The sequence below is a fragment of the Triticum aestivum genome, chromosome 5A (genome assembly GCF_018294505.1).
Source record: "Triticum aestivum cultivar Chinese Spring chromosome 5A, IWGSC CS RefSeq v2.1, whole genome shotgun sequence".
NCBI lineage: Eukaryota > Viridiplantae > Streptophyta > Magnoliopsida > Poales > Poaceae > Triticum > Triticum aestivum.
In genome coordinates, this window is record NC_057806.1 from 585,658,473 (window position 1) to 585,670,620 (window position 12,148).

Genomic DNA, 12,148 nt, shown 5'->3' on the forward strand with positions numbered 1-12,148 from the left:
GAATTTAGGAAAAAATGCGCGTTTTTCAAAATTGCATTTAGGCCTCAAATAAATGTTCATCCTCTGTGCCTTGATTTTAAAAGTCGGGGAAAATTTATTTCGGGACTTTTGGAGTCCGTTTAGTAGTCCTTTTGTTTTTTTCTCTGAGCGTAACTATTTTAAAAAAACGTCCGAACCGACCTACGGGCCGTGCTAGGCCCGGACTCCTCCGGCCTCAGCCTTTATAAGCCGCCGGCCCACCCCGGGCCAAAACCCTAGCCGCCGCCCGCCTCGAGCCCCACGCCCGCGCCGCCGCCGCCACCGTCTTTCGCCGCCGCCTTCCGCTGTCGTCGCCGCGCCTGACGCCGCCGCCGCCACCGCCCGCCTCCGCCGACACCGCCGCCTTGCCGGAGTCGCCGCCGCCCATCTCGCCGCCCGAGTCGCCGAGATTGACCCGCCAGTTTTCGTTCGGTTTTCGCCGGCTTTCGTTCGGTTTTTTTAGTTTCCGTTTTTTTCTTTAGATTGGTTTTTTTCGGTTTAGGCTAATTAGCGAGCGTTCGATCGTTCGTTCGTTTTAACGAACACGTTCTTCATTTAGATCTAGTTAACGAACGTTCGTTCGTTAAACTATTCGTCGTTTTTCTTTTTCTCGGATTAAATCCGCGATTTTTTTGATCGTGATTTCTGATCCGATTTTCATTTTAGTTTAACTTTTCGCTCGTTTATCGGAATCAGGCGATTCAAGCGCGTGGAGTTTTGTCTCAAAACCCTCTTTCCGTTTATCCAACTTAAACAAGTTTTTGCCACGACAAAAATTGCCTTAGATCCAGAATAGTAAACGAAGCCTGTTTCTTTTGCCGTTTGTCTTCCGTTGGTTCGTTCGATTTGATTCTTTTTGCCAACCGGAGTTCTTAAGTTGAACTTTCTGGTTAGATCTCTTATTTGAGTTTTACCTATGCATTACTTTAGTACTTATTGTATGCTTGTTTGTTTGCGATAGAGTACCCGCAGTGCGCCGCTTGCTACTTCGAATCGCTAGGTTTCTCGGACCATCAGCAAGGCAAGTAACACTTTGATCATGTTTTTCCCTCTACCCAGTTTTATTGCATTAGATCAATCCTTACACATTGCATGATTAGGATCTAATTAAATTGTGGGTTTGGGAAGTAGTTGAAGTAGTACCTATTACCTGTTATTATCAAACCTTTGGGAGTTACTTCTACGTTTGCTTATTATGCCATGCTATGCTAGTAGACGTGGACTGGGTGAGTGTATCCATGACAGATGTGAGATTGTTAATTAATGGTTTATCTAAGGTGGCAACTTAAATACACATCTGGGTGGATTGAGGCACCTGGGTATTGCAGCGATTGCCTGTTTTTCTTTATGGACCGCAACCCAGGCTCAAAGGGATCATGAGATTATTCATGCTAGAAACTTCCGTGTGCAGCCACAAGCTATTATGGGCTCTAGCATAGTTGATTAAGTCGTGTGAACTCTTACAGTGCTAGACTAGCAGATGTAGGGGTTATAGGTGGTACGGTCTACCCATCGTAAGGTGCAAACGCTTCTGAAAGACTATGTCTCGGTCATCCGTTTCTCAAACACCATGTAGTGCGATAAATCCAACGGAGGAGATCGAGTCTTGTGGGGAAAAGTGCGCAAACTTCTGCAGAGTGTATAGAGTAATCATGGTTAGCCGCGTCCCCGGTTATGGACATCTTGAGTATCTAGTACCTGGATTATCATGTGAATCTCAACATGTTACTCTAAATTAATTTTGATGGGTTTGTTTAATGATGATGCTTAATTGGGATTGAGAATGCTGTCAACCATTCTCAATGTTTAACAACCACCATGATAGTTAAATAAATTCATTCCTTTGCAGTAGGAAAAAATGGCTTTACGCAAAACTGTAACCATAGAGCTTTCCACCGGCCAAATATGCATATAGAATAGCTGTTTCATTCCATTACTCTCTATGTGTTACTTTGCCAGCATATTCCATGTGCTGACCCGTTTCGGGCTGCAACGTTAATGTTGCAGACTTTTCAGACAGCGATTAAGGAGTTTTAGGTCATGGTTCTATACTCAGTGATGCCGTTGGAGTTGATGGACTCACTTATCTTCCAAGCCTTCCGCTGTTATCGTTATTAGATGGCCTTAAGCCATATTTATTGTAATAAGTTCTCTTTTGAGACACTCGATGTAATAAGTGTGTGATTGCTACTCTGTTATAAATCCTTCAAGTATTGTGTGGTGTCAGCATTACTGATCCAGGGATGACACCTAAGCACAGAGATTGGACCGTTTGAGGTCTGGTCGCTACAATCTTTCAAAGTTAAAGTTACCCGCACACAATATAAAAAATATAATATATAATATATAATATATATAGGGGTATAGATATAGATATGTGATGAGAAAGCCGCCCATCATCTCCAATTAGAATAGTGTGTCCATGCACGGATGCGACGTGGCCAAATGATGTCTGCCATCGTATCTCCTATTCAAATCAGTCTGACCTTGTTCAATGTGTATACATTACAACATGCTCGTTTCCGAACCACACCGCGCAGATCTCCGTTATATTCATGCATGCATGGGTTTCAAACATCAGGATCTCTTATTCAAATATTTGAATTCAACTTTACATTGATTATGACCTCACCTATTCTTTTAGACCCACACAGTAGTCTTCTCTTTATAATTGTACCACTAACTTTCTCTCGTACATGCATGCACACACACTACCTGTCGGCATTATCCATCGCACGCATGCAATCTTTTTCTTCAGGTTGGTCTCCCATGAAGGCACACACCCACACACATCCCCCTCTCCATCATATCGGGCATTCTTTATCTCTCACGCGTGCATGCGAAACGATCGATGTTCCTCTATGTATGTGTGTATATAGCTAGGTCTTTCATAGTTTTCCACACAAACAGATCAATCGATATATCCAGTGAGGTCTCATCCTCTTTTCCACGTCCACATCGATCAATCTATACCTCTCTATATAGGATTAACATATATAGCTAATACACCCACATTAATTATATATCCAACGTCCCCCTCTCATCATCCATGCCTTCCGCTTCATCTCTTAGATGCGTGCACAATGGCGAAGAAAGGGGGCAGTAAGGGCCCTGCCCCCTCCCCCCTAACATCACTATATATCGAGGCTAATATGAATGTGATCATTAGACAATTGCCGCAAAAAATGGTTTAAGTTCATGAATTGACCCTCCTCGTAAAGGATTAGCAATGCTTGGCCCCCTAGCTCATTTATTTTTCATGGCTCCGCCACTGCGCGCAACAGCACACGTGTTCACCCCCTCTCTCTGAATATCGATCTCACACTTGTGCATTCCTTCATAGTCTCCCTCCACTCGGCCCCTTGCACCATCTTCTAGCCCCCTACCGGATTTTTCCACATGTACAATCTAGCAGACTCCATGGTTGAACTTAAGCATAATGCATAAACCTCAAAACAACAGTGGTTCTCTTTTGTTCTAGAATCTTCCGTATCATAACTCCCCAAACTTTTTTTCTAGTTGGATTGCCATTATTTGTTTCTACTTTATGCTTTACAACGCACAATTCCATGAATCATAAAATAGATTAAGGGCTTCTTTGATTCAAAGGATTCTCAAAGGAATTTTGGAGGATTCTAATCATTAGGAATTTTTCCTATCTTGGTTGTTTGATTCGTAGGATTGTAAACCATAGGAATTTTTCCATATGATTCATTTGCACTAGATTTCATAGGAAACATCCCATCCACTCAAACCTCTTTGAAAGAATTCTACGTTTTTTCTATGCACAATCAAACACTCGTACAATCCTGTAGGATTCAAGACGACATTCCACTATAATCCCATGTTTTTCCTATTCCCGCGTTCTTAGCTTTTTTTTATAAAAACTAATTGATTTTGAATGAGATGAACTATAATAATTAAACGAAGGGCTACATTAGGCATATATGACTCGGAGCTTACATGCTATAGTGTGGTATTTATTCATAATTTGGTTGCAAAATCTGATGCGTGCAATGCACGTGTACCTTACTAGTACTTTGAGTATGTGCAAAACACATAATTTAGAATACCAATGGCACGCTACACAGTGTCTCTCTTATAGTTCATGAAGCCACGTGGCACATGTGGAGGCGTTGTCACGACCTCCTTTCGTGGATTGATCAAAGTGACGTGCTGCTGGTTCCAAAAGAATGTACTCGTCCTCCCTGAGCCATACTGGCGGTACATGCACGAAGAGAAGATGTGCACGCACGCCACGCACGCACTCATTCCCTCGCACGCACACGCGGGTACAGGGCCGAACGCAATTTTGTACCAAGATCCACCCCATGTGAGAATTTGACGTGTGTAAAGTCGTTCACTTCATTGATGGTCAATTAATACAGCGCATGCAAATTGAGTGGACGTGAGGGCGGAAGAAAGACATTATTACTCCACTACGTGCATGCGAGTAGTTAAAACGTGGGTTGCTAGTAGTACTTCCATTGGTCTCCTTCGTATTTTGTGCCAATTTTTGACAGTAACATAATATTTACGCATTTGAGCAGTGTAGTACTTGAAATTGATGTTCCGCTAAACTCATCGGGAGCCATTTTGGGCCTCGAAACCAAAACCATCAATTAATCTTTACCTTGTTCCCATCACATTCGGAAGCCTGCTCACACCTACTAGTATGTACCAAACCTGAATGTGTTCCCACTATGCAGGTATTAGTACTAGTGCTAGTACTTAGGTTATAAAAAAGGGAACTACCTAACCGAAAATTAATCTACCTTTCCTCCTCATAAGTGCTTCTTCTTCGTCCGTCGTTGCCATGGCAGGTGAGCAGAGCTCTAGGTCAAGAAGTAGTCGTAACAAGGGAGCGGCAACCAAGGCTGCGGAAAAAAAGAGAGGGCTCGTCGCCACGCAGAGACCTCGAAAGATCTCTCATGGGCAGGCGATGGCCCCCAGGAGCGCCCTAGCCGCGGAGGTGAACATGCCGAGCTGGCGGAGCTGGAGTCGTTATCCCTCGTCGGCATGCAGAAGGAGTTCATCCAAGGCTTGATGGAGTTGCTGAAGGAGAGCCTCGATGACATGCCTGCTGAGCTCAATCAGCAGGGGGAGTTGACCGCCGGCTTGGTGATGCTGCTGAAGAAGAGAATTGCCTCGGAGAAGTAGGCGACCAGCGAAATCCTGCGACTTCAGGAGGACAAGGCGAAGCTCTGCCACGAGATCGACCTGTTGAAGGAGAAGAACGCCAGCTGGAAGAAGCTGCATGAGAATAGTAGTTCCTCGATGAAAATGCTGCAAGCCCTCGTCATGGAATAGAAGGATGAGTTTGCGAAGCTCCGCATCAAGCACTCGGCTGCTGTCAAGGTACGTAATGCGGCCGTGGAACAGATGATGAAGGCTCGCGTCGAGAAATCCTGTGTCATGGACAGAATGAAGAAGATGGCGGAGGAGACACGCAAGGAGATGGAGGTCGTGGAGGCGATGAAGAAGCAGTTACGACTCCGCGGCGAATTAGATCATTTGGGTTGATAATCTTCCTTCTTCTTTTGCTCCTGTGTTTCATCTTGTGCTTCAGGTGTTTTTCTGCACGTTTCACATTCTCTCCGAGGCATGAATAGAACAATGGTTTTTTTGAGGGTATGAATAGAATAATGCTAATAATGAGATGACTAGCAAATTAGATCATTTTTTATCGCCATATGGCACTGGGCTGCCGTGTTTCGTGCTCCTCCGTCGTAGTACTACTCCAGTGGAAAACTTGAGTATACCGCATGGTTATTTGCTCCTCCTCGATCAGGTCGTCGGCGCATGTCGGTGTCAAAACCAGCGGATCTCGGGTAGGGGGTCCTGAACTGTGCATCTAAGGCGGATGGTAACAGGAGGTAGGGGACACGATGTTTTACCCAGGTTCGGGCCCTCTTGATGGAGGTAAAACCCTACGTCCTGCTTGATTATTCTTGATAATATGAGTAGTACAAGAGTTGATCTACCACGAGATCGGAGAGTCTAAACCCTAGAAGCTAGCCTATGGAATGATTGTCTGTTGTCCTACGGACTAAAACCCTCCGGTTTATATAGACACCGGAGGGGGCTAGGGTTACACAAGGTCGGTTACAAAAGAGGAGATATACATATCCGTATTGACTAGATTGCCTTCCACGCCAAGGAGAGTCCCATCCGGACATGGGACGAAGTCTTCAATCTCGTATCTTCATAGTCCAATAGTCCGGCCAAAGGATATAGTCCGGCTGTCCGAAGACCCCCTAATCCAGGACTCCCTCAGTAGCCCCTGAACCAGGCTTCAATGACGATGAGTCCGGCGCGCAGTGTTGTCTATGGCATTGCAAGGCGGGTTCCTCCTCCGCATACACCACGGAAGAGTTTGAATAAAAGGATAGTGTCCGACCCTGCAAAATAAGTTCCACATACCACCATAGAGAGAATAATATTTCCACAAATCTAATCTGCTGACACGTTTTGGCAGCATGACATCACGCCACGGTCCGGTAAATGTTTGAACCGTTTTTCTTTAACCAGCCCCACACATAACGCGAGGCGGTTTCTTGACACGTCTTGTTAAAGCAGAGATCGTGTTCCCTTTATTACAGGATTCTCATTAATATGGACGTGGGTAACCCAACCGTGCCTAGGACTCCTAGATCTTAGGCAAGTCCCAAACGGCCACGAGGAGGGCGCTTGATATTCATCCTCTTTATAAAGGGACAAGGCTTTTACTTTTTTTCCCTCCTGTGCTCAATCGAATCCTTCCCCGCCTCGAGTTCTAACACCCAAAGCCCAGGTCAGGTGCTTCGGACCTTCAATCATGTCCGGATCCAGCCTTCAAGGCCGGTGGATGTCTTCCTCCGTCACGGAGGAGGACATCAAGAAGTTGAGGGAGGCCAGATATCTGACCGCCGAAATTTCGCATAGGCTGCCCGCCCGAGCGTAGGTCGTCCCTACTCCCGAACCCAACCAGAGTATTGTGTTCGTCTCCCACTTCCTCTGAGGACTAGGCCTCACTCTGGATCCCTTTGTTAGGGGTCTTATGTTCTATTACAGGCTGGATTTTCACGATCTGGCCCCGGATTCCCTTCTTCACATCTCGTCATTTATTGTCGTTTGTGAGGCCTTCCTTCGCATTACCCCTCACTTCGGCTTGTGGCTCAAGACCTTCGATGTGAAGCCGAAGATGGTCGAGGGGCAGTACGCAGCATGCAGAGGTGCTCTAATAAGCAAAATTGTTGATGCTCCATGGCAAAAGGGTTCCTTTCCAGAGGTGTCCGGATTGTGGCAACGGGAGTGGTTTTACGTCACAGCTCCCCGAAGTGCCAAGTGGGTAGCTGCCCCCACCTTTCGCTCGGGCCCTCCACCACAACTGATGTCATGGATCAGCAGGGGGCTCAGCCAAGGACGTGCCAAAACTGCAGAGCCGTATCCGAGATCTCTTTGAAGGAGATTTTAGTCTGGTTATGGTAATGCAAGTTATGCTGGTTCGTCGAGTCCAGCCTTGCAAACGCCGGCCTCTCCGCATGTGGGAATTCAACCCAGAAGGACCGTGCACTATTCAGAATTTCCTCGACATGACGCACGAAGAGATGTACAAATCATTCTTCGGACCCGAAATAGAGTGTCCGGACACTATCGAGGACGTGGGCCTGAGCAGCAACTGCACCGCTGCCCAAGTAAGTAATCCCATGGCCGAACATACTGTCCTTTTATTTATCATGACATCATTCTGAAGAATTGCTCTTTGACCAGGACTGGATAACAAAGGCGAAGATGATCCGGTGTTCGGCCCCCATTCCTGAAGGCTTGGAAAATCCGGTGCTGGAAAAGATGCTCGAGCCAGCACATTGTCTGGTGCCCTCAAAGGAAGATGAAGGGGGGAATAAAGAGGGCGAAAGCGGGCCTCCATCGCTACGTATTCCACTCGAGGGAATGAGCACCTCCGCGAGGGAGGATAACCAAGGTGAAGAATCTGACATTCTCTCTCCCCGGGGAAGGAAGAGGTCTACCTCTGAAGATCCGTAAACTAAGGTTTCCAAACGGGAGAAGAAATCTCCGCCAGAGGGACCAGCCTCGGAGGGTACTCTTGCCGCACAATGTCCGCGCGGGGATCAACCCTCTACTGAGCTGTAAGTAAAATGGTATTCAATAACGAAAATATCTTGCTCTATTTCTGAGGAAAATAATCGAAGCATTTATCTTGCAGTTTGGATCTTAGCCCTTCTCAGCTGAGCTCGTCTTCGGGGGATCTGCTCCCGGAGATGATGGAGAGCGAAATGCCTCCCCCTGCCACACCGCCTTACGAAGTGGACGACCCTGAGGTTTCATCGCGGAGGGCTTCTCCTGATCCGGCAAGGCCAGAAGGTAATCCTATGGCCACCCGAAGTCCTCAGTATCCGGCTCTTGAAGAGAGCAACCAAAAGAGTCCAACACCGTCTGATGTGCGGTCGGATGTACGCAGGGATCTGCTAGAGAAAGCGGCTATCTCAGAAGAGCACCGCACATTGATGGGTACGGTGATTGAAAGGATTTCATCCGCTGAAAGCGGGCTGCATGAAGCCTTTATGAGTCTACTAACGGGTTTTGAGGTACGTGAAATGATGTACATTTTTGAAAGTACCGCACATTTTTAGATGTGCCCTGTGTAGATAGTAGTCCCTGAGACTCTGGTTGTAGTCGAAAACGGCGGCAAACAGAGGATCATAGTCCTAGGTAATAACCAGACTGCCTTTATGTGCAGGTGGTGGAGGCTCCGGTGGCTAGCCGGACTGATGGGTATGCCGAACTAAAGCGGCAGTTGCCGACATCGTGCTCGTCAACAAGCGGCTTGACGAGGCACAGGGTAGGTGATTTTTCTGGTGAATGTCATAAAAGTAAGAACAGCATGATGCCAGTATCTTTAGTATGTTGTGACTGTAGATGGAGCGGCCACCGTGGAGACCCTTCGGGCGGAGCTTGCCCGAGCCAAGGAGCAAGCAAGGAGTAGTAATGCGGCCGCTTTAAAGGCGTCCGAAGAGTTAAGGGCTGAACAGGCCGCACATTGCGGGAGCAAAGAAAAAATTGCCAAGATGGACGTGGAGTTAAAAGATGCCGCTGACCGTTACCGGCTTCTTGAAGAGGAAAACCGGGTGAAAGCGGCGGACTTGGAGAAGGCCCGGGTGGCTGCCAAGGAAGCTCGCTCCAAAATTAGAGCGACGAAGGAGGAGCTGAATCAGGCTGCAGATATCGTGTCTGGGAAGCCTTTCTTGTTGCAGACTAAGTTCGGAGATCCGAACTATGCTCCTCTGGACCGGCTATGGAGTTCTGCGGACGCGTACATGGATTTGGCTTCCAGCACTGCTGATGCCACCAAGTACTTCAAGGATTAGAAAGGTCCCGAAGTGGAGAAGTTGTTCTGGTCACAGTTTCACGCTCCAGTCCGTCTGCTGCTGCTGAATGAGCGATTGACCGGTTGGTCCAAGATCCATAGATTATCCGGACTGGCCATGAGGTCTGTTGTGGATCATTTGTGGCCAGGAGGGCCAAGGCCGAATAACTACTTTAGCTTAGTGCAACAATTCCTTGGTGATGTGCCACGCATTAATGCTGTGAAGAGGTCAGCGTGCATAGAAGGCTCGCGGATGGCCCTTGCCTGTGTCAAAACATACTAGGCGGAGATGGATGCCACCACTGTTGTGGCATAGGGTTCGGCCATAGTCCGAGTGGCTGCCGAGCACTACTTTGAAGAAGCTCTTGAAGGCGCTCGTTCAATAGAGGCTCAGTGCTCGAAGAATATTATGTTTGAGTGACATGTATTCCCATTGTAAAAACAATGTTTTATTGAATTTATCAAGGTTGTATTTATACTTTTGCCAAAAGTGCTATGATGCCTCCTTTGCGGCCGTTTACGTATATATGTATATAACCTGAAAGATTGCAGTCGTCGGCTTCAGCCCCCACGCATATAATGCGGGGGTATTCGCAGAAGACGCATGTTCACACTTGATCCAACGTCTTGGTCCATTAAGGAGGTGATAGCGTAGTGAACTAGGCAACCGGACTATAATTCTTTAACACTTTCACTTAGCCAGAGGAGTTTGACAGGGGGGCCACTATATAGCCCCTGGTGGCTCCGCACTCATCCGAATTCGGGGAGCGTACATGCCTGGCCGGGAAACGGCCCTTCGTTAAAGAGGAGGAATCTCGAAGATTCCGCTAGGTCATCGAGTGGTTGACCAGTCTCACGCTATATCATGACAGTCAGTTTTCAGCTTTCTCTACTGAGGTGCTCGTCCGGATGAACCAGGGCACAATCGTAGTAGTTCCCGTGGTGCCGCCTTAGCCAATAGAGCGGAACGTAAGGCAGCAAAACACAGGAGCCGGGCAAACACAACATTTGACCAAAGACATGATTCGGAGCTGATGCATATAAGGCCAAACTCGCGACGCCGAACACTCCCTAAGGTATTCGGTCTTTATGATGTAAACCGGGCCTAAACAGTGCCCTTTGTAATAAGCCCCTGGTGTCCGGGTACGTGCAATATTTTGACGTGGCCACATGCCAATACGTCAGCATCCTTCTCAATTGTACTGAGAATCCGAGGGATGTGTATCAACAAGAGACAGTAAAAAAGGTTTACGCAGGGTCTTAATCTAAAAAGAATCCTTGGAACGGGTCCCTGCTGCACGTCTGCGCCTGTGTCTCCGTTGTGCCGTATTCTGGACGGGTGTAGCACGATGGTCATCTGAAAAAGAGAGGAACTTAATTGAAAAGTTGTCGTGCAAAAGGTAAGTTATACTAAATAAACAATATATAGTTCAAAAATGAGTAAAGTTGAGCCTGATTGCCACTTGTGCGCGCGCGTTGAGCCCCTTGTATTGTAATAGGGGTATAGCCATCAAACCTGTATCAATTACATATAGATGTACCAGACTCGTCCAACCGTGTCTGTGGTCTTAACGACCTGTCAGATGCTTTAGTTGGTGAGGCTGTTTAGTGTGCGGCTACCAAGGCAGCTGCACGGTCTTCCGCGCGCAAGGAGCACTCAATATTTCCATTTACTGTAATGATGCCACGTGGATCGGGCATCTTAAGCATGAGGGAAGCGTAATGCGGTATTGCGTTAAAGCGAGCGAAAGCTTCGCGTTCAAGTAGTGCTTGATAGCCACTTTGGAACGGAGCGATGTGGAAGGTTAAATTTTCGCTGCAGAAGTTATCGGGGAAGCCGAATATAACCTCTAGTAGCAGGGAGCCCGTGCAATGGGATTCTGGGACTGGCGTTACTCCTTTAAAGGTAGTGTTGCTATGGCTAATTTTTGTTGGGTCTATCCCCATTTTGCGGACCGTGTCCTGATATATCAGGTTTAAACTACTCCCGCCGTCCATCAGTACTCGTGTGAAGTGGTATCCGTCAATTATCGGGTCTAACACCAAGGCAACCCATCCTACATGCCGGATACTTGCCGAGTAATCCCGATGGTCGAAGGTGATCAGTTGGGACGACCAGTGGCAGAACTCCGCTGTGATAGGCCCTGGGACATGTGTCTCTAGGAGTGCCGCTTTGTTTCTCCCCTTTGTCACGTGTAACACGTTTACTGTTTTAACTTCTGGTGGGAATTTCTTTTGTTCCCCAGTGCTTTGCTTGCGAGGCTCGTCCTCGTCTTCGCTTGGTGTATCCTGCCCCTTATGTTCGGCGTTGAGCTTGCCAGACTACTTGAAAACCCAACATTCTCTATGGGTGTGATTTGCAGGCTTATCAGGGGTGCTGTGGATCTGACATATGTTATCCAGAATCTTGTTTAGGCTGGACAGTTCGTCTCTGTTGCCTTTGGAGGGCAGATTTTGCAGACCTGGCCGAGAGCTTCTGAATCCGGTGTTTACCGCCGTGCTCTTCGGGCTGTCTTCTTTATTCCGGTGCTTGTTTTTGCTGCGTCGTGGTTTCCTGTTTTCGTCCCTGACGTCGGATGTACTTGGGTCGCTGGTGTTGCATCGGGCTAACCAGCTATCCTCACCCGCGCAAAAGCGGGTCATGAGGCTTGTTAATGTTGCCATTGTTCTCAGCTTTTCTTGGCCGAGGTGTCTGGCAAGCCATTCATCTCGAACGCTGTGCTTGAAAGCTGCTAAGGCTTCGGCGTCCGGATAGTCGACTAT